Here is a 23,722-nt window from a genome sequence, read left to right as displayed (position 1 = left end):
CAAGTGAGACAGCTTTTACAAAAACCGAGGTGAGAAATGAGTGGGAATAATGACAGAAATGACAAAGGGAATGAACATTGGGTATAAAATTAGAAGTCCTGAAAGGAACATTTACAGAGATTGGTGGTGGATGGACTGAGGGGCTTGAGAGCAAAGACAAACTGAAAATGACCTGAATATTTTACTAAAGCCATAATGTCTCTGTAATCATTCTCTCGTGAGTATGGATACATCTGTTTGCTCCCACTAAATTTAATTTGACCCCATCATTTGAAACTGATGGACTTGTTGAATTTAATATACTATCATGCTACATTAAAAAAATAAGGAGACTATTTAAAAATGTTATTTACTCTGAAATTTCCAATCAGCATAACAACAAAAAAGACTGTGGAAAATATGCAAATGAAATATTTATCGATAAGTTTACATACTCTCTGTAATAACATACCTAAAAGACAATTTACACTGGAATCCAGTTTGCGTTTGTTGTGTTGGTTACTGTGCGGCAGTTAAGTGTGAGACCAGCTGTGTCAGACGATCACTGGACACATCAGAGCGATCACTTCATGATGTATATGAATGTCTAATCACTATGTTGTACACCTGAAACTAGTGTAATATTGTGTGTCAACTGTCATTGAAAAATAAATTTAAAAAAATGTGAGACCTGCTGAGGGAAAAGTCTGACTCCAGATTTTGCAGAATTTTGTGTCAGAAGCAATTCATGAAAATAAGAAGTGATCATGTTTGGATTAATTTAACATTTAACTGGATTATGATCTTTTATGTCATCCAGAATATGCCATTACAATCAAGTTTAAACTCTAGCTGGTACCAAAATTGAGGCACGATAGTAAAAAATAATGTCCCAAATTCAGGTCAAGATAAGGATGTAGGTAAACATTGGCTCACCTCCTCACACAACCACATCAAAATTACAACTAAATATAGAACAACCATCATTCAGAACCATCAGAAATTGAGCAGAATGGAAGGACTACAACTACGGAATTAAAAAAGAAACTGCATCGTGACTGGTAAGAGGGGTGGAGATGTAGAATGAGCTGGTCCCACTCCAAAGTGTGGCAGAATAAAATTAGGAGGGATATCTCAGGAATGAAGGGTCCCAGCTCCACAACAGGACCCCCAGCTCAGGGTTCCAATGCCAGGAAAAGAAGTCACCATAACTTCTGGCTATGAAAAACAGCACGGATTGAGGCTGTGGAAGACAAAACAGCTGGACTCCCTGGCAGATCCTTTTAAAGGGCCCATGCACAGACTTACTCAGACTTACTCCCTCTGAACTCCAGTGCGGGGACAGCAGATTGAAAGGCATCAGAGGCATATAGGGAAGAACTGAGCTGTCTGGCACCAGGGTGAGTGCTAGGGGGAAGCTTTCACCCAGTCAGAAGTCTGGCAGGGGCCACTGTTCCTTTTCTGAACTTTCCCCCTAGAAAGCCACAGAGCCAGCAGATGGGTGCCACACATATTTGAGACTCCATCAACCTGGCTCACGCTGTGTTGCCCCACCCTGGTGATTCCCTGAGACCTTGCCCCACCCAACTTTTGGGCCCAACCAAGCTGTTTCCAGTGGCTTTTCCATACGAATGGTTTGTCTTGGCTTAAACTTCAGATTTTCCTAAATTATCTCAAACAAGCAGCATCTGGCTTCAGTGAGCCCTGTACCTCTAAGTTGCCCCAGGCCCAGCACTAGCAACGACTGGCCTTGATTCACACCTTGGCCTCACCTGGGCACCTCCAAGCCTAGCACAAGTGGCAGCCATCTGCAGATCACTTCGTAGCTTATGCTGTGTGACCCTGGACAGAACACAGATGGTGGCTGACCTTGAATGTGCCAACAGCAATCAAGGCTCAACTGCAACAGGAGGGTGTACACAACTCACACAGTGAGTGTAGCTCAATTACCCAGCTTGAGTAATAGGGGAGGCTGTGCCACTGGACCCTACAAGACACCTATTACATTAGGCCACTCCACCAAGCTTGGGAGATGTAGCAGCTCTACCTAATATATAGAAACAAACACAGGGAGGCTGCCGAAATGAGAAGACAAAGAAACATGGCCCAAATAAAAGAACAGAACAGAACTCCAGAAAAAGAACTAAACAAAATGTAGACAAGCAAGCTACTAGATGCAGAATTCAAAACACTGGTTACAGGATGCTCAGTGAACTTAATGAGAACTTCAACAGCATGAACAAAGGGCATGGAATCCATGAGAAGAACCAGTCAGAAGTGAATGATAGACTAAAATAAAGAACACTTTACAGGGAATCAGCCCTAGAGTGGATGAAGCTAAGAATCAAATCCGTGATTTAGAATATAAGGAAGCAAAAACAATCAATCAAAAGAGCAAGAAGAAAAAAGAATCTGAAACAATGAGGACTGTGTAAGGAGCCTCTGGGACATTTGCTTCATGAAGTTGCAGGAAGAAGAAAAGAGAAAGCAAGAAATTGGAAACCTATTTGAAAAAACAATGACAGAACTCTTCCCTAACTTGTTGAAGGGAATAGTCATAAAAGTCCAGGAAACACAGAAAGTCCCAAAACAAGAGGAACCCAAAGAGGCCCACCCCAAGACACATCACAATTAAAATGCCAGAGATTAAAGACAGAGAATTATAAAAGCAGCAATAGAAAAGCAGTCAGTTACCTACAAGGGAGCCCCCATAGGACTGTCAGCAGATTTCTCAAAAGAAACTTTGTAGGCTAGAAGGTATTGGCAAGATATATTCAAAGTGATGAAAAGCAAGGACCTACAAATGGGATTACTCTACCCAGAAAAGCTATCATTTAGAATCAAAAGACAGATAAGAAGCTTCTGAGACAAGAAAAAGCTAAAAGGGTATATTACCACCAAACCAGCATGAGACTTTTGGTCAAGATGGAGGCATAGGTAGACACACTGTGCCTCCTTGCACAACCACAAGAAGGACGACAACACATTTAAAAACAAAAAACAATCAGAACTGCCAGAAAATTAAACTGTATGGAAGTCCGACAACCAAGGAGTTAAAGAAGAAACATTCATCCAGACTGGTAGGAGGGACGGAGATGGGCAGTTGGGGCAGAGAGGACTTGCAGCAAGGTGGCAGCTGGAGGACCCGGTGGGTGAAGTGGCAGCTGGCGGTCCCATATTTGCATGTGGATAAACCAGAGGAACAAATGGGAAGCAAAACCATGCACCCCAGGGTTCCAGAATGCGGAAATAAAGCCTCAAAACCTCCATCTGTAAAAACCTGTGGGGGTTGTGGCAGCAAGAGAAACTCCCAGCCTCACAGGAAAGTTCATTGGAGACACCCACAGGGTCCTAGAATGTACACAAACCCACCCACCTGGGAATCAGCACCAGAAGGGCCCAATTTACTCATGGGTAGTGGGGGAAGTGACTGAAAGCTGGCAGTGCAAGAGGCACTGTCCCCTTTCTGGCCCCTCCCACACAGATGGTGCCACAATGCAACGAAGTGGGTTGCCCTGCCCTGGAGAATACCTAAGGCTCCGCCCCTTACAATGTAACCGCTGCGCCAAGACAAAGAAATATGGCTCAAATGAAAGAACAGATCAAAACTCCAGAAAAGGAACTAAGCAACAAGGAGATAGCCAACCTAAATGATGCAGAGTTCAAAACACTGGTAATCAGGATGCTCAAAGAAATGGTTCAGTATGGTCACAAAATAGAGGAAAAAGTGGAAGCTATACAAAATGAAATAAAGAAAAATATACAGGGAACCAACAGTGAAGGGAAGGAAACTGGGAATCAAATCAACGATGTGGACCAGAAGGAAGAAATAAATGTTCAACCAGAACAGAATGAACAAACAAGAATTCAAAAAAATGAGGAAAGGTTTAGGAACTTCTGGGACACCTTTAAATGTTCCAACATCCGAATCATAGGGGTGCCAGTAGGAGAAGAGGAAGAGCAAGAAATTGAAAACTTATTTGAAAAAATAATGAAGGGGAACTTTCCCAATCTGGCAAAGGAAATAGACTTCTAGGGAGTCCAGGAAGCTCAAAGAGTCCCAAATAAGCTGGACCCAATGAAGCACTCACCAGAGCACACCATAAGTATAATACTCAAGATTAAAGATAAGGAGAGAATCTTAAAAGCAGCAAAGAAAAGGAGTTACCTACAAAGGAGTTCCTATCAGGCTATCAGCTGATTGCTAAAAAGAAGCTTTTCAGGAAAAAAGGGACTGGAAAGAAGTATTCAAAGTCATGAAAGGCAAGGAACTACAACCTAGAACACTCTAACCAGCAAAGCTATCATTTAGAATGGAAGGCAGATAAAGCACTTCCCAGATAAGGTGAAGTTAAAGGAGTTCATCATCACCAAGCCCTTAATATATGAAATGTTAAAGGGACTTATGTAAGAAAAAGAAGATCAAAACTATGAACAGTAAAATGACAACAAACTTGCAACTATCAAGAACTGAACCTAAAAAAAATAACTAAGCAAACAACTAGAACAGGAACAGAATCACAGAAATGGAGATCACAGGGAGGGTTGTCAGTGGGGAGGGGAAAGGGAGAGGGGATAATGGGGTTAAAGGTACAGGGAATAAGAAGAATAAATGTTAGGTACAAAATAGAGAGGGGGCACTTAAGAATAGTATAGGAAATGGAGTAGCCAAAGAACTTATATGTAGGACCCATTGGACAAGAATTGAGTGGGGGGGGGAATGCTGGTGGGAGGAGGGTGCAGGGAAGAGGGGAATAAAGGGGAGAAAAAAAAATGGGACAACTGTAATAGCATAATCAATAAAATATACTTTAAAAAAAGATCAAAGATATGAATAGTAAAATGGCAACAAATACATATCTATCAAGAATTGAATCTATAAAACAAAATACAAAAATGAGCAGAACAGAAACAGAATCATAGTTGCAAAAAACATTTTGACGGTTGCCGGATGGGAGGGAGGCTGGGGGATGGGGGATGATGGGATTAAAAAGTACAAATCGTTAGTTACAGAATAGTCATGGGGATGTAAAGTACAGCACAGGAAATAGAGTAGCCAGAGAATACATATGCATGTTCCATGGACATGGACAAAGGTGTGGGAGTTGCCTGAGGGAGTGGGGTGGGAGGCTGGGTGGCAGGGAGCAAATTGGGAAAAACTGGTACAACTGTAATAGCATAATCAATAAAATGTACTTTTTAAAAAATATATAATGCAAATTCAATATATATAGTAAATAAAATACATTAGCAAAATAGCTTATGATTTTATATGAAAAAATAATTGCATCATTAAAAAATGTAGCTTTGTACATATCATCCAGCCCGTTAATATGTTCTATTTTACATACGTAGAGAACTACAGTGAGAACAAACCAGTAATAAATTATCTTGAAACATCAGTGTGAATACAGTAACTCTGCTTTTGCGTGAGTTAACACTCCACCCGTAAATGTGGTCCTGGGCTAAATGCATGTCATGGGATAGGCCACGTTTTACTCAGGAGCACAGGTCTAAGTGGTGGGTAACAGTGACTTAAAATCAGCTGGGGATCCTAACACTCCCATTTTCCTTTGAAGATGGCAGCACAGTCACTTTAAAGTTGTCGGCAGTGTGACTTTTTAGAAAACTGTGCATCATTCCGAGTACTAGAGATTTGGGTCATAACAGAAAAATATCTGACAGTACAATTACGCATTACCTTTTCCATACACTCTGAGGTTTAAGCATCGGTATTAAACTGTAGATTTGAAAAGCAGCTTAATCAAATTTCTTGAAGCTTTTGCCTTTTGTGTCTTAAAGTACTATCCATCTAGTAATGGCTTACTATCAGGATTTTGCTTTTCCAGAAACTTAAAAAAATCACAGATGATCAATGAAGAAACAAAATGAAATCTCTTGGTCTGGTGGGCAAAATAATATTAAAAAGGTACATTCCTTTTTATTTTAAAAATGATATTTTAAGTTCAGTCATTTGAATTTGTAGCCCCAGCTAAAGAGAAGGGGATTAATAAAAACGGGCACATATGTCCTGACCAGTGTGGCTCAGCTGCTTGGAGCATCGTCCCATAAATCAGACGGTCACAGTCAGGGCACATACTTAGGTTGCTGTTCGGTTCCTGGGTGGGAAGTGTGCAGGAGGCAACCAGTCAATAAAAAAATAATAATGTCCCCAATTCAACACTATAGAAAACTTACTGAATGAATGAACGAGTAGAAAACAAATTTGTCTAAAAATGATGTCTTGGCCATTGGGGCTCAGTTAGTTGGGTGTGGTCCCCCAAAGTGAAAGGTCACCAGTTCGATTCCCTGTCACGGCACATGCCTGGGTTGCCGGTTCGGTCCTGGACAGGGCATGTAAAAGAGGCAACTGATTGATGATTTGCTCTCACATCAATGTTTCTCTTTTTCTCCCTCCTATCCCCTGTCTCTAAAAATAAATAAATAAAATTTAAAAAATTCTTATTAAAATAAATAAACAAATAGAAATGATGTCTTATCTAGAGACACTGGAAGAAGGATAGGGACACAAGCTACAACTGTGGCAGGAGGCAGCATTCTCAATCTTGGCCGCAGTTGGAAAGTTTTTCTAAAAGCCAGTACATTAAGAAAACATACAGTAAAGCCAGACTGGGAGAAAATGTTTGCAGTGCAAAGGACTTTTATTCAGAATATTAAAAATCCTGCTACAAGTGACTGACAAAAAGGTAAAAACCCAATTTTATAAGAATGGCAAAATACCTGAATATTGTACAAGAGAGAATGCATGACTAGCCAATAAGCACATAAAAAGATAAATTCACAATAAAATCACCATGATAACATTTTGTACCAACTAAAATGATGAAAATTAAAGAGCAACCATGGCAGTCAACAAAGGAATCTGGAGCAACTGGACGGCTCATACGTGCTGGTGAGAGTGTGAATGAAATAACCGCTTGGGGAAAGTCCGTGACAGTTCCTTACGGGGTTAAACCTGCACATACTCTACAATCTAGCAAGTCTAGTCCCTGGTGTATACCTAAGAGCAAGAGCACATGTTCCCTCAAAAAGACATGCACAAACAAGTCAATGGCAACTTATTCATAATAGCTCTAAACTGGAAACAACAGAAAATCTCATTGATTGCAGAGTGGATACACAAAAATGATATGTTCACACAATGAAATACTACCTAGCAATAAAAAGGAACAAGGAAGAATGCAACAATACAGATCAATCCAAATTAGCAAAGTGAAAGAAACAGACACAAGTGTCATATACTCCATGATGCCATTTATGGTCAAGACTAGGCAAAACTAATCTATGGTGGAAAAAATCAGAACTATGATTGTTTATGGAGAAGGAGGCTCACTGGAAGGGGGAATCACGAACTTTATGCTGTGATAAAAATATTTATATCTTGCTTGAAGTGGTAGTTACATGGTGAATATATATATATATATGTGTATGTGTGTGTGTGTGTGTCTGTGTGTCTGTGTATACATATATACACCTATATATCCATTGAATTATATTGACTGTATGTGTGAATTACATTGATTGTATGTTTTGTTATGTATAAATTTTACTTCAATTTTAAAAAACCTAATGGGTAGCTCAGATACATTTTAGATATAGAAAAATGAATAAAGTAAATAAAGGCACTTTTTCCCCAAATGGGCAACTCATCATCATCATCAACAACAACAAAAATACTAGTTCTCAGGTTTTACACTAAATCAATTAAATCTGAATTCCTGGAAGTAGGTCCCAGACTTTGGTATTTTCTAGAAGCTCTCCTGGTGATTCGAACGTGCTGCCAGTGTTGAGAACCACTGTGTAAGGTAAGGTATTTAAGAACAACTCAAATAGGCCAACAGCTAGACCAATTATATATAATATATATAGTATATAATTTATAGAATATTATATAACTCACATATTATTATATAATTTACATATTATACAATATAAAAATATTACGTATAACTAGTCAAGTTATATATAATATATATTTTTATAAATAATATATATAGTTTATATAAATTAATATAATTTGAATGAACAAATTAGCAAACAAAATCACTGTTAACCATATATGATTTTTTATGTCACGTTAGAACACTCATATTTCTACTCCCCAAATAAATTAATTTGCCTAGTAACCTAGGTTCTGACTTAACAACTTATTCTAATTTCTAAATAGTTTCTGACTTAGAAAATTTTATCTGAGTAATAAGGCACTTCATTTTAAATATGCTCAGATGCGGTCAGCTTTTAAAATTCAGCCCCATTTACAGGTGTCCGATGGAATTCAAATGCCCTTTCCTGAATTTAATGGAAACATGTTCAACAGGTGTACAAGACAACAATGATTCAATAGTTAAAATATAATTTCATCAGTAACAACATGGACCAAAGGGGCTTCTTCCTTGGAAGAAAATTAATTTTTATGAAAGTTGAAAGGTTGGTTTTACTTTTCTTTTTAATGTGAAGTAAACTGAAATCTATCAAAACCTCATCTTCATTTCCCCTCTATAAATCAAATACCAATTAAAATTGGGACTTATAGTATATTTGGTTTCTTGGCTTTAATAGTCTTTTAATGTCATTGGAATTTACCAGTTGTTAGACCTGCGAGTTATTATGAATAAATTATATACCCATGACTAGTAGGTACATTTTAATGAAAAAAATATGTTTTTGTATTATTGGCTTATATGAACAAAAATTTGCGATGCCACCAATTTACAGCTAGGATATGTAACATGTCATCAGTGTGTGAATTGAGAAATGCAGTAGTATTACTTAAAAGTCATTACGATTTCATGTCCTTTTCAAAAGGGTCTCAAATTTCCAAGGAACATAAACAGCACTTCAAATATTGCATTTTGACAGAATAGAAATCTTAGAGCTACTTTTCATCTGAAAGTTTAAATGTTGGAGATTTACTAATTTATTAATATATTAATTCATTGATGCATTTAATGTCTTTTAAACTGAGCATCTTCTATATGAAAGATGCCATCCTAAGTATTTTAGAAAAGTTTAAGGATGAAGTAGACATCCAATGGGTGTGTAGTGTGAGAAAATAAGACATATACACAAATAGCAGGAATATTACTTTATGATTTAGCTACAGGCAGAATTCTGTGAGTTCAAAGAAAGAAGAAATTCCTTCTAGGTGAATCAGGGGAGATTTCATTGTGGAAAAGAGAGAATTTGAGCATTTTGACTTAGTTATTCTAACTCTTGCTCTCCTCATTTTAAAAGTAGTGTAATTGATAGTTCCCATCTCATAGGACAGGTGAGAATATTCAATTTGATAATATAAAAAAGACCACAGCACAGTGCCTGGGTTAAATAAAAGTGCAATAAATGTTAGCTTTTGTGTGTAAAATTTTTATTACTATTTATATCAGTATCAGTGCTAAGGATTACTGCCACATTTATTTCTTTAGCCCATTCCTCTCTCCTTGTCCAGACCATCTGTTCAGCTGCTGATTCAACCTCCTCACCTTGCATTCCAATAATGGCCAGTATTCAGTCTGTCAATCAGCAGTACTTACTGAGTGTCTACTGTGCACCAGCATTACGCACTGGACCTATGTTGAGGAAATCAAGGAGACAGTCTAGGGGAGATACAGACGTGTAAACAGGCAATATAATACCATGTGACACATGCTGTAATAGAGGTAAGTTCACAAGAAAGGAATAATTGACCAGTCTTGCAAAGGGGGGCCACGGACTCTAAGCTGAACCCCATTCTGGGCCCTAGCACCATCCTCAATACATATTAGGTCCTTAATAAACATTTGTTGCATTAAGTGGCATCAAAGCTAGAAATTAAGGATGAAAAAGTATTAGCAGGTGAAGGGGCTTAGAGATACAAGAATCATTTTCTAAGACTAAGAAAAAAATGTACAAAGGCTTATGGGCTCAAGTGTGCTGGGGTGGTTTTGAGGCAAGTGTTTTAAAATGGCTTGAGCCGGTCTCACTACAGGAGCTCAGTAAACACTAGTTCCCTTCTTACAAGGCAATTTTACCTACATTTTCTCTTTTAGTTTTCTGACAATCATTTAAGTTCGCTTGCTAGGCATAACTACTCCTCTTTTACAGATTAGGAAACTGAGGCCCAGGGAGACTGAATGACTTCCAAAGTCCCACAGCCTGGATCCGCTTCGTGGGCATGCAGTCTTTGCAGTGGCAGAGTGCCCATCACAGGCTTAGCTTAATACTCTGCTGACACTGTTTTGAAATTCCTAAAAACTTTTATCTTTGAATTTGTTTTTTTGCAAGTAAAGTCCAGTGGGACAATGGAGTATGTGTGTGAGCAGACGGAATACAGGCAACGCTGCTCCTGGCTCCCCCGTGGCCACAGAAACCTGGGGTGGGATGCCTGGAAGTTTAGTAAGACTCAGGGAAGTACAAGGGAAACGTGCTATGACTATGACTGTTCAGACCAGAATTCTCTTTGAATGCAAAAAAAGAAAGAAAAAAGAAAAAGAAAAAAAGGAAACGGTGTTCTAAAAAAACCCACAAATAACCAGAAACCCTATTATATTCTTCTACGCTCGTGTTATTTCCAGCTTATGCTGAAAATAATGCCGTAGAAGGAAAGGCAGAGTTACGGAAACCCATGGTTCCTTTGCTGTTAAGTCCTCCCTTCCTTATCAGTAAGCTGAAAGAATAGAGTATGGGTGGGATGTAAGTTATCAAGGCGTGAAACAACACAGCTGAGTTAGCTTTGTGCAACATTTTCACTGTTCTGGTAAGAGTGGGATACATAGACGTGTATAAGCTAACTGGTTCTATATTTGCACTTTAAAATGATATTGATCACTATAGAGAAAAATGGCAAAATTTGTGCTAATTACTCAAATTGATATTTTTCTTTACTTTGAACAACACTAAGTAGCAAATAAAAACACTATAAGCTGAGAGAGAGAGACTGCAAAGGAAATAAAAAGCTTTATCTTTTAGCGCCTTTAATAACAGTTTTCTCTACCCTTTGAACAAGGTGCTCTGCATGTTCATTTTGCACTGGACCCTGCATTTTATGTAGATGGCCCAGCTAATAAACGGTCAAGTTACAATTTGATCTTAGGCTTTCTGCATCCAAACGACACACTGTACCACACTTCTTCCTGTGATACTCACAGTATAGTGGTAAGTTAATGAAGTCCACATATCATTCATTATTCCCAAAGCCACAGCTTCTTTTGTCTTTGAGGGAAGAAAGTACATTTATTAACTGTAGCAGATGCTGAAGTTCACAACCAAATTCCCTTTCGTGACTGAGCCGTTCGTGCCATGTTGACTTATGAAAGCTCACAGATAAATCCCTTGTCCAGAAATGCCTTTGGTCAAGGGGACTGCTTCCCCCAGTTGCATACAACCTTGAAAGGTCATCCCAACCACAGCTTCCCACAGGACCTTTGCTGCTAGTGAATCACAGATCAGCTTCTCCTGTTCAGTCCTGCTTCCTTCACTCTCTCGTGGATATTACTTCCTGGGGACACCTCTAATAAACTTCTAGCACAAAAATTTCCGTTTCTGAGTTTCTTTCTCATGAAATCCAACCTAGGCTATTGACACAGTGAACATTAAATTTTAACAAACATGTCCCGTGTTTTTCAAGTCAAGAATTTAGTGTCTAAATTTGCTAAATGTTTAGCTTTCTGCTTTACTTTCACTGTAGTCACAGCTGCAGTTACCTTCACTTCTATCCATACCCAACGAGATTCTGTTGTAGCGTTTTACTCTGTGGAGGCAATTTCTGTGTACTTGCTATCAGAGCCCTCACTAAACTAGAGAAACCACAATTCCTGAGCAAGCCACGAGCCCCCATTAGAGCCACTTTAGAGAGAAGTTCTTGCTTCTATAAGTATTTTTCTCCCTCGAGGAGAGATGTATTAAAGCCAATTCTCCAGGGTTTGATCAGTTATCTTCCTGAATCATTTTAAAGAGATTACTAAACAGTCATGTCTCTTTTTTCACCTTAAACTGTTTGGGGTTAGATTTATTCTGAAGTGTTTAACATGAGCTTTCTGGACTGTCACTAACGTGACTGTTCTTCAATACAGACCTTTTAAGGTGCAAGTTAGTTATAAGAATCATTCTTACTCATGTTCTTTTAATTAAAATAAAACACTAAATACCTAAATGTCCCAGGCAGAAGTCGGTGCTGCCCCAGAACGAGTCTGCTGTATACAATGGCATTTCTCCTGAGTAAGTGTAACCATCTGTCACTCATTTTGGAAGCATTTGGCTGACTAAACCCTAACTTTTGGCTAGCAGAATTAGGAAGATAAAAATATAATAGCTTCTGAGTCATCAGCCCATGGGTAAATATATTTTATAATGAAGAGAAAGCTGTCCACGTAGAGGTCATTTGATCATTTTTAAGCCTTGTAGATTTCCCACACAGTCCACATCAGTTCCTGGGTACTGGTAGTTAGCCGAGGGCAAGTGTAACACAAATTTAGAGCAAGCATCCTTTATTTTGACCTGATAATGAACAATAGCCTTTCTCCCTTCTTTCTTTCCACGCTTACCTCCACCACACCCAGCACATGGATAGATCACTGAACTCTGTTTCTCAATGTTACCTGTCAAAAAACCTAACTGGGCGTGAAAACAAACAAACAAACATAAAAACTCCACCTTATACCAAAGGCAGCTCTGAATGCCCAGAGGGAAACCAGGGCTACTGTTTATAACACACTGATCCAGAGCCACGTGTCTTCCTGAGTGTAGGGCTGGCAGGCGCCTGGAGGGTGGCTTCGCTGAGATAGTCATTCTTGTCACACAAGAAGTGATTCTCATCATACGTGTGACTGGTGACCATTATAGAGCAACATGGACTCTCAGTCAAGACAGGAGTCCCCAAAGCCCAGAGTCATTCCATTCAGACTTTGGCTAGGAAGAGACCAAGGCAGCTCCAAGGGTGTTTCATACATGTCAGTACATTAACTACCAAATCAACACTTAATTTATGGTGGTCCAAACAAGCCCTCTTTAGCTCTTAGTGGAGCAGGCCAGGTGTGAGGAAATAGGGGCTGCGGTCCCCGGGGAGCCCTGGAACCACGTCAAGGAGACGGCTACTGCTCAGCATATGGCTGCAGTGAGGTGATGTACATCTAGCGTGGCCAAATCTTTTATTTTTTTCTAAAGGTATTAGAAATCAAAACATTTATATAAAATAATTCTACTTTTTAAATGTTAGCAGCCAATTGATGATTTTAAACCAATGGGCTGACTAAAAGCACACATCTACCTGCCAAGTCTTCACCATGGCTACGGCTCCCAGCAGGCCCTCATCACCTCTGGGACCTTCTTCCAACAGCTCTCTGCTCGCTCACCCTGTCCAGCTGTTCCTTGCATGTGTGATGCATTCTCCTGTCTCAAGGCCTTCTCACCAGCACTTTCCTCACCTGAATGGCCTTTCCCTAAATAGTCACATAGCTCACCCTTTGCTGCCCTCAGGTATTATTTTAAACGTCTCCTTCTCAGTGAGACCTTCCTTAGACACCTTATTTGAAATCACATCCTGTCCGACATTATGTTTCTTCCTGCTTGATGTTGATAGAAAGGTCTATCACCATCTAACATATATGCATTTTTAAAAAGATTTTTAAAAATATTTTTTTAATTTATTTTTAGAGAGGAAAAGGGAAGGAAACATCAATGTGTAGTTGCCTCTCATGTGCCCCGTACTGGGAATCTGGCAAGCAACCCAGGCATGTGCCCTGACTGGGAATCGAACCAGCGACCCTTTGATTCGCAGGCTGGCACTCAATCCACTGAGCCACACCAGCTAGGGCTAACATATATTCATTTTATGTATTTGACTTTTTTTCCTTGTCTCTTTTTATGGTGGAATATAAATTTTCAAAGGCAAAGGTTTTAGTTTATTTCACTTAAAGCTATATCCCCACTGCCTAGAACAGGGTCTGGCACATAACAGAAACTTGATAAGTGGTTTTGAATGAATTCATAAATGAACGGATAAAGTCTCAGGTCATCTTTGGTCTGTGGCCTGGGCTTCCCATTTGTGACTTCCGATTTATACTGAAAACCTCATGGTACAACCAGAAAGGAGACATGATGAAAGTGTGGGCAGTGAACATCTAACCTCTTACTTTCTAAGAAATTCAAGGAATCAAATTATATACATCACAATCTCAGAGCATTTCTGACAGTTATTGTGTTCTTCACATGCAAAAATAAAGCACATCCAACATTGTCAAACTTGATTCCCCAGTAACGTATTCACTCCATTTATTAGATGCTTACCCAACACTGACAAAGTTTAGAGCTTAAGCTACTCAGAACAGGTCCTCTTACTTACAGTGTTGAGCTACAAGTCGGTCTTAAAATTAAGCATAGTTCCTTTGCTGGATAGGAATTGAAAACAAAATAAATATAAAGAGACAGGAGGAAACAAAGTTTAAGCCAGATTTTTGTGAAGGAAGAAAATTCACAGAGATGATATTTCTTCTCAAAGTCTTATCTACCTCTTTACCCTGGTCTAGAAGATTCAAAATTTTGGATGCTGTTGTTAAGAACTCAGCTCATTTCTATCATTCACATCTACTTTTGCTCAGAAAAGGTTCAGACAGAGCTAACTAAATTAAAAAATAAGGTTCCACCCCTGGCTGGTATGGCTCAGTGGATTGAGTGGGAACCAAGGGGTTGCTGGTTTGATTCCCAATCAAGGCACGTACCTGTGTTGTAGGCCAGGACCTCAGTAGGGGGCGCACAAGAGGCAACCACACGTTGATGTTTCTCTCCCTCTCTCCCTCCCTTCCCCTCTCTCTAAAAATAAATAAATAAAATCTTTTTAAAAAAGTTCCAGTTGTGTATGTTGTTTATATTTCCTGATCAACTAGAACACTTCAGCCTAAATATGGTCAGTATCCATGCTGGGATAAATGATGTACGGCAGACAAATGTACATTTAACTAGTATACCAGAATGCCCTGGAACTTGAGATATTTTTAATAGGAGCAAATAAATGAAACATCCATCATGACTGAGTAGCATATTTTGTAATTTATTGCCACAAGAATTAGTATACAATGAAAATACAAAAAAACTTGAGAAGAATGAGTTTCTAGATGGAAGTCTAGAGAATCTCCATCAATCACCTTGGCTCCCTGTGGTGCCCAAGTGGGTGATTTGCAGGAGGGCTCTCAGAAGTCACCCGCAAAAACTCAGGTCTGTTAACTGCTAAAGACTCTGACTCTCGTTACGACCGGAGCAATTACAGTGCCTTCTCTTACACCTGCCAAATCTTGTTCAAGTGTCTCCCATTGGAAGACCTTAAACAAGGGCGCTGGTTTAGGAAATGCAGTCTTCAGGCTTCTAGGCCCTGCTTCCAGGGAGAGCACAGAAGGCAGCAAGAAGCATGCTGAGATACCAAGAGACAATCTGGCCCAAAGTTGAAACCAGTAGCTAGAGGAGTGACTTTTGTCTGCTTTCTAGTGTCAAACTAGATCCATTCAGACTGGACCATACAGATCCATTTTGACCCAGGATTGGAATCTTCGGTTTTTGTGAAAGAACCAGGCATTCCTGGAACCATCAATGGGTTTAACGATCTTTTCTTTATGGCATTTTTATTCTCCAAGTAAGGCAATCTCCTAAATGTGTAAGAATTGTCTTTTTACTAAAATTAATTGATTCCTTTAAACCATTAATTCTGCTGAAGGGTATTGCTGTCTATGGACACCTCTTAGTTGGCATCCCCATTAAGAATAGGGACTAGTGAGCAAAAGTTTTGGATATAAGGAGAGAACTAGTTTATTTACACAAACCAGACTGACTTTGTACCAGACTGAGACCAAAACCATCTTAGTAACAATATAGAGTAGCAATGTCTCTCCTGCAACTCTGAAGCTTTCCTGTGACTCAGTTTCCTACACAAAGGGGCTGTTGTCAGGGTAGTCAGGGGAAGGAAACGCTTGCTCACCTTTGCTGTGTTTAGAATAACTACTCCACATCAAAGGGCTGACTCACCCTGACCACTTGCCAGCCCTGAGCTTGCTTCCTACCTCCCACCACCCTTGCTGGCTCTGCTGTTCTTGGCTAAAGAGGCCTTCCACTAGCAAGTCCAGGTTTGTGGAGTCTGGCACACACACCTCCCAGTATGATGAGGCTTCCTGAGGTGGGTTGCTCTGCAGGTTGGGACCTGAAGGTGACCACCAATTTGTCTGACCGACGATTCGAGGTATATGATTCAAACACAAGAGGCTGAGCTTTTACCTCTGTTCCTCAAAGAGCACAAAGGGAAATGGAATAATTTTTTCCCTTACTCCCGTTAACAGTAAAAATGTAACCTGAAAAGGTATGATTACCTATTTTTATTGGTTTTATAGAAACATGTTGCTGCTGGAAACTCCAGAAGCCATCAGGTTCGTTTTGGCAAGCTCACCAGTGTTTATTACAGCGTGAGCAGATGGAGGGTGCTCGGAAAGATTTATTCCTGGTGGGTATGCCTCTGTCTGGACATAAGCCATCTTAGGGTAAATAACCAACCGCACTTCAGACATTCTTAGAGAATTCACACTTCCTTTAATAAAATCTACTACCAGCTTCAATATTGAGGTGAATGTGGTTATGGAGAAATACATGGCTTTGGAGTGAATAGAGATGGTTGTGAGATTAGGAACTCAGGTCAAATACCTTAAATTCTTATCAAATAAATGTGCTAAAGGATTTTGGAGTTAGGCTGTCCCCTCCTGCCACTTACCAGCCACATGACTATTTGCGACTTACTTCTCTCACGTTCGGTCTCCTCAGTACTAAGGTAACAAAGAAATTTTCCTCTCAAACTTGTTTCAAGGGTTAAATAAGATAATATGAACAATGTTCTAAATACATTGACATTTAATAAATTTTATTTTTCCCCAGAACCTGTTCCCTAACTTGGGAAAAGGGAGGAATAAAACACAGCATACAGTCCTCTGCTGCAAAGAGATGTTAGCAGTCAGGTGAAGCAGCATGGAGACAGGGCTTCCCAAGTGCGATTTACTGGCTTTATTTAACTCCCACTCCTTTCCAGTGTCTGAATGTGGGCTTGTGGTTGTATCTCTGGGCATAGTCCTTGGCAATTTGCATGTAGATTTAACAAACCAGCACTCAGAATGCCTATAGCATATGATTATTTCCATTAACAATGAGTATGGCAACCTGCATGGGTTTAATTGAAAGCCGCCATTGCCTGCTTTTCTGCATGCTAAAACACTCGGGCACCGAGATCTACTGTGGTGGTATGGCTCAGTCCAGGCTGGAGTGGCGCCAGCACTGACACATCAAAACCAGACCCTCCCAGGACTGTACTGGCAGTAGAATCTACTGCCCATGTTAGAGCAAAGCTCTTCATGACCTGCCTTTTCTTTCAGGCAGCCAGCTAAGCTTTTTCCGGCCTATCCTGCTAAATGAAAGTGCTCTGGGGTGTTTGGTGTGAATGGGTTTATATATTACCCAGATGGCCTCATTATTACTCAGCCAACTGGAAAATTTCCAAACTTCTCTACTTGGTCCTAGCTACCTAAGGGATTTGACATCTGCTATCAAAACTTATCAGGAAAGAGCATATCTAAATACTATTAGGTTTCATTCAAAAGACATTAAGTAGGAACCATTAGTGACAAAGGGTGGTGTACAGTAGAATAAAATCCTTCTGGCTTCAGAAAAAGATCAATTTAGGTTTAAATCCTAACTATGCCAAGGTCATTTCTATGTCCTTGGGCATGTTAATTAACCTCAGAGCATTACTTACTGACCTATAAAATAAAATTAAAAAAACTCTTTATAATGTTATGAGGAATAACACAGATTTTTGCACATAAGTCTCCCTAGTAGTAGTAATGTGTTCAATAAATGGCAACTATTACTAGTATTTTTTTCTTAATATTTTGAACTTTTCTAGCAAAAGGAAGTGTTCACTGAGATTTACCAGTTCTCCTTTAGATATCCCTATCACATGAGATTGCTGTATTAAACAGAGAAAATGGGCAGGAAAATGCTCTGTAAAACTACAAATATAAAGTTACCATAGTTATTTAGAGAAAAAGCACTTGAAATCCAAGAAACACTGAAGTATATACCAAACAGAGTGACCCATCTTTCTTTGTTACACTATAGGACAAGAAGAAAAGAAAGGAATCAGCTTAAGGCATAACTGAGGTTCATTTTTTACATACTAATATGTATGACTATGCCATTTCTTTTTTTTTTTTTAGATTATTTATTTATTTATTTTTAGAGAGCAGGGAAGGGAGGGAGAGAAACATTGACTGGTTGCCTCTCACACATCCCCAGCTGGGGGCCTCGAACCCCAGCAAACTGTCGCTTCACAGGCCAGCACTCAATCCACTGAGCCACACCAGCCAGGGCTATGACTATGACATTTCCAAACTAATTGTTTTTGGTGGTATTTATTTATGTGTACCTATGTGTACACACATGTGTGTGTGCACATGTGCACACATTAAAGATTTTATTTGGCTGAACAATTTTTATTTTATTGATCCTTATAAAAGGATTAGGACATAGGAGGAAAGAAGAACAAAAATAGATTTTACTTTTTATATCTTACTAAAAAAAATTCAGGAAAGTTGACCATAACAACAGGAAAGTAATAAAGCTAAAAATATCTTAAAATCATTAGCTGGATGTATTATACATTACATCCAAGATTCACAAGGCTTATAAAATTGCTCACATTAATACCAAGTAATTTTTTCTTTCTTTATCTCTTAGTAATGATTAACTTTTTAAAAGTTCAATTTCTTCACTAATCTTAAAAACCATACTTATGTAGGGGGCATTTATTCTCAGTAAGTTGTCTTAATTAAAATTCCAGCATTGGGATTGGCCATGGCAACACAAGCAATGTGACAAGGAGGTTAATAGATTACTTGGGTAATTTGATCTGTAAAGACAGCTGATGTAGGTATGTAACTCAGTACCCCAAGTTCTGTGGTAAGTTTTATTTGTCTGCTTTGCCCAAGTAATTACATCAAATTTCCACATCACTTGGCTGTGTAGACATAGTGAAGATTTTTAGCTCATGCTCACCGGGTTGAGAAAGGCTGACTTGCATAATTAGTATTCTTTCTTTAAATCACCTATCTATGAATGCTTAACTGAGTAATATGTCTGAACTTGTCCTTTGGAGTTTCTTATGGGGGTTGATATTTGCCATCCATAACTGTGGCACTTTACTAGCTTACCTAGAAATATACATCCTTCTTAAAGTTGTTCCTCTCTCCCACCCTCTTTCTCCCCTGTTTCCTCCCTTTCTTTTATTTCTTCCAAATATTTTTCATAAAACCATATAATGATGGAATTTGCTGGGGCCATAGCAATTGTCACTACCCTGTTTCTCAGATTTCATTAATTCCCATACCACATCCACGGGTTTTTTACATACGTAGCTATTTCATTATTTTTAAACAGAAATTTTTTAAAAACCCTTAAATACTTTTTAGATGCATTTTAAAAAACTATATTCCAGAATTGTACATTTAGCCCTGACCAGTGTGGCTCAGTTAGTTGGATGTCTTCCACTAGAGCAAAAGGTCGCTTCTTCCTGTTCCCGTTCGGGGCACATGCCTGAGTCGCGGGTTCCATCCCTCAGTCCGGGCGCGTACAAAAAACAACTGATGATGCTTCTGTCTCACATAAATGTTCTCTCTCTATATTTCTCCTTCCCTCCCCCTCTCTCTCTAAAAGACCCCATATATTTAATATGCTGATTTTATTTTCCTGGTAAACGATAAAAGAAATGTATAATAAATAAAGCAAGTTTACACAAGTCCTACCTAAAATCATGTTATTTAGCATTAGAAAATACTATTCTAGTCTGGCCTGCAAATGAGGAAGTTGAGGCCCAAAGAATTTTTTAGAGACATAGAGCCAGTTAGAAGCTGAGTTATTTGTTGAATCCATGCTTTCCGACACTTAAGTCCAGGCTTTTGCTACTACACTGCACTGACTTAGGATGTTAGTTACCTTAAGGCAGGCCTTGTAAGAACCACTAGCTAACATATTATAGAAAAGCCATCAGTGGCAAAGCCAGGAAAACAGCCCATCTTCCTATTTATTTGTCCTGTAATAACCCAGGCCACCAAGGAACCACAGATACTTCAAGACTGTGGTCCTCAAACAAGAGCATTACTATAGGAATTTACAAAGACTTTCCAAGAACATGGATAGTGCTAAAGATATTTTCCGAGCCACACCTTTCCTAGGAATTCTTCCCTAAGAAAGGGTCTATGGATCCCTATTCATAATTGCCCTTTTGCCACCTTACAAAAGGAAGTCACAATCTTCAGCCTTGTATTGCCCTGGAGTGAAAACACATTGTCGGCGACACCAAATACTTGGATACCTGAGAAACACTGTACCATCCTGGTGTAAGTGTGGATGAGTGGAAGAATTTCATGTGTGGATAACAAATCACTGGTTGTCTCTAATTCTTTGCCTTCCACAAAACTAAAGGAGGACTAAACAAATTTTAAGCTGCTAGATTTATAAAATTAATTTTGCATCATAGACCAATATATAAATTTGGGCATAAAAATTGTTTAAAGGTCCAAGAATTAAGTGTCATAACTATAGTAAAACTCCTTCCAAACTCATTTACAAATAAAGTGTTTTAGCACTAGCATCAATTAAAGTAACAAACTAGGATTAATGCTAAATCTATAACTCATCCTTGTAGCAAATTACATTCATAAACAGATCCACAGAGAAAAAACCTGGCTTAATCCATGTCATTAAGAGATAGATACCCAAAAAGAAGCATTTCTGAAACATTGCTTATTACTTTTAATTTAATATGCTTATCAATATTTTAATATAATTATATTAAACATAATTCAATGGTACAATCTATTTTGTTCAATTTTAACTACTAATAATTATAATATAACTCAGGAGAAATTTTTTTTGATGTTGTAAAATCAAAGTACTACTTTATTAAATGAGTTATTTTACACAATATGAACATCAATATAATTACAATGGTAAAAAAAAATTTTATAACAAGTAGGGGCTGATTTTCAGATTTCCAAATTAGAGTCAACTGTACATTTACACAGAATTGTCTTTGCATGAAGCCCAAAGGGAACAGCATAAAAACGAGTGTTTCTGTAGCCCCTTTATTTTTGCTGATCACCAGTTTGTTAGAAAAGCAGCTGCAGGTTTGTTACCTAAGGTCTGCGACAGTAGAAGAGTCAGAGGTGTCCTGAATTCACCTGTAAACAACTTTATGCCTGAACATCAGCCAATTCTGGAGGAAGAGGAGTCTTAGGATGCTTGCTCTCAAAGTGCTGCTTGAAGGTCTTAGGGTCTGGCATTTGTGTCTTACAGACAGGGCATGTAAATATTAAGGCAGCTCTGGCAGCAGCCTTTTGGTCATGCCCTTGTTTCTTCTTTTGTCCAGCTTGCTTTTTGGCATTTTTGAATCTTCTGTTGTCCACGAGCCATATCCAGGCCGGGACAGTCTTGCGTCGGAGAGACCGTGCAGTGCGAAGGGGCCGGAGGAGGTGGCCAGAGGGAGCAGGAGAAATATTTTTAAACATTAGGACCTATTTAGAAATTTAAAAAGTAAATTTATTTTATATATTTTTTCTGCAAAGGAGTATAATAAAGTCATTAACAAAAGACTTTTAAAAATAATATTATATTAGTTACATAAATAAGAGTCCACGAAATTAGAATAAAACCCAGTGAGAAAGTGAAAAACAAATTCAAAAAATAGAGATTTAAATTTCTTTTAGTTATTAAATAAGAGCTTATTTAAAAACTGCTAGGTTTTTACATGCATGATGGTAGGGGATCAAATCAGTTTGGTATTCATATTCCATAGGATGCATTTAAAATTACAAAACAATTTTATTTAAAAAAGTTAATATTTAAAATAAGCTGGAAATTACATACCTTATAAGTATTTATATTTTGGACGAATTTTAGATGTCACCGTGAAGTTTTGCAAGGGTCGGATCAGTTTGCAAATTCCCTTAGGGAACACCCAAACGGGAGGTCTGAAGACCATTGCCCTCAGGGCTAGAATCAGTTTTTTGCTGCAGAATGCTTCAAGGAGAATTCTCTGCCTCATACTGGTTCCCCAGAAATGAAAACAGTAACTGTCCAAAGGAGCATTTTAGCATCTGGATGCTTCTAGAATTCCTGGGACCAACGTTCAGATATCCAGGACCCAGTGAGCCGAGATGTCATGTGGCCCTTGTGTTTCTCAGAGTGACGTCTCCGGTGAAGTCCGAAACCCGCTAGAGGAAGGTGCGCTGGCAATAAAGGAATCTTGTCCAGCCCCGCACCCCCGTGCCACTATAGGCTATATCTTGTGTGTTTGCCAGATAAAATAAAATGGTTCTTTCTCACATTCTTATAAAAGCTGGAACAATCCAAGATGGATAAGATTAGAAATAATTTCAATTTTAAAAAGCAGCCTGCATTTAAAATGTATATATATACCTAAAAAATGTGTACTTTTGAAAGCTGTGTAGCCATAATATTGTTTAGTTATTAGATTTTTGTGTTTAATTTAGTATTGAAGTTTACACGGAAGCTGTCTTTAAGGAGTTAATTCAGATTATAATTTTCCTGTAGTACAAGTTCTCCTGTCCCAGGAAAGCACGAAGGGTTCCTGTTCCATTCCAGCAACATCATGTCACCCAAAGCTATAATTAGAGGATGGGTATACATGAAGTTTCCTTTAATTTTCTTTTCTAATTTTTATGGGGTTTTTTTTTTTTTTTGCAAGAAATAAAAGAGAAAGACAGGAAAGGCAAAATTTAAAGACATTTAAAATGATTGGGCTTTTAAATACAAAAGTACAAAACTTGCTAAAAGTGATTCTAATCAAATTAGTAATTTCAATGATGTTGATACTAACATTTCAACACAATTGTAGGGTAGAGGCAGCTTTAACTTCAGAGCAATATGAAATATAGATGTTACACTGTTCATTTAACTCCTAATTAAATTAAAAAGTGGTTGGCTTCTCTTTCCCCAAAAGTATTTATCCTCATTTTGGGAGAAACAAAACAACTCATAATGAAATGTAACACTCCGTGAGCACATTTGCACACGTCCTTCTGCAGAGCGAACCCGGAAGTAAACCCAATGTCAATGCCCATGCAGGCCCTCATGATGTCCCCTTACCCTCAATAGTCACAGTTCTGCCTTCTGTCGCTCATACCCCCCTTCAAAATGTTGCAAAGAAGCCATGGAAACTATGATCACGGGAAGAAAAATATTAGGAAAAAATACTTCCACTTACGAAAATTTGCTTCGATGCTAGACTTGTAAAGGATTTATTATAACCACCATATTGCATGGAAAACCAGAAAACTGAAAAGTCTTCCAGGCAATTAGGAAATATTCTCAAGTGTGGATTGCTTCTTCACATTGAAACGTCTTCAGATAATGTTAACAAATATAATTGTCAGACAACCCCCAGTTGTTTCCCTTATATTACCTATCCAGATGATTTTTTTAAAACCGAAACCCAACATTTTTAATGGTGTCACAAAGATAAAATACCCCAGTGTTTGTTTTGACCCATTTTGAAAAAAATCTCAGGATTCATCGGTAGAATAGGGCTTAATAGAGAAGATGGACAAGTAAGATGACATGTTTTGGATTTAAGCTCAGGGCAGGTGCAGCAGTATTCAGATCACTTGCGAATGCCAAATGAAAAGATGAGTCATACCTTGCTTTTTTG

The 23,722-nt window shown here is 38.6% G+C and overlaps 1 pseudogene; it reads right to left on the bottom strand.

Moving 5' to 3' along the window:
• Window positions 1-21,037: 21,037 nt before the first annotated feature.
• LOC112302890 (zinc finger protein 706 pseudogene) lies at window positions 21,038-21,465 on the bottom strand (annotated as a pseudogene).
• Window positions 21,466-23,722: the final 2,257 nt, after the last annotated feature.

The sequence above is a fragment of the Desmodus rotundus genome, chromosome 1 (assembly GCF_022682495.2).
Source record: "Desmodus rotundus isolate HL8 chromosome 1, HLdesRot8A.1, whole genome shotgun sequence".
Lineage (NCBI taxonomy): Eukaryota > Metazoa > Chordata > Mammalia > Chiroptera > Phyllostomidae > Desmodus > Desmodus rotundus.
Note: the sequence above shows the minus strand (reverse complement) of the source record. Positions and strands in the feature narration are given on the sequence as shown.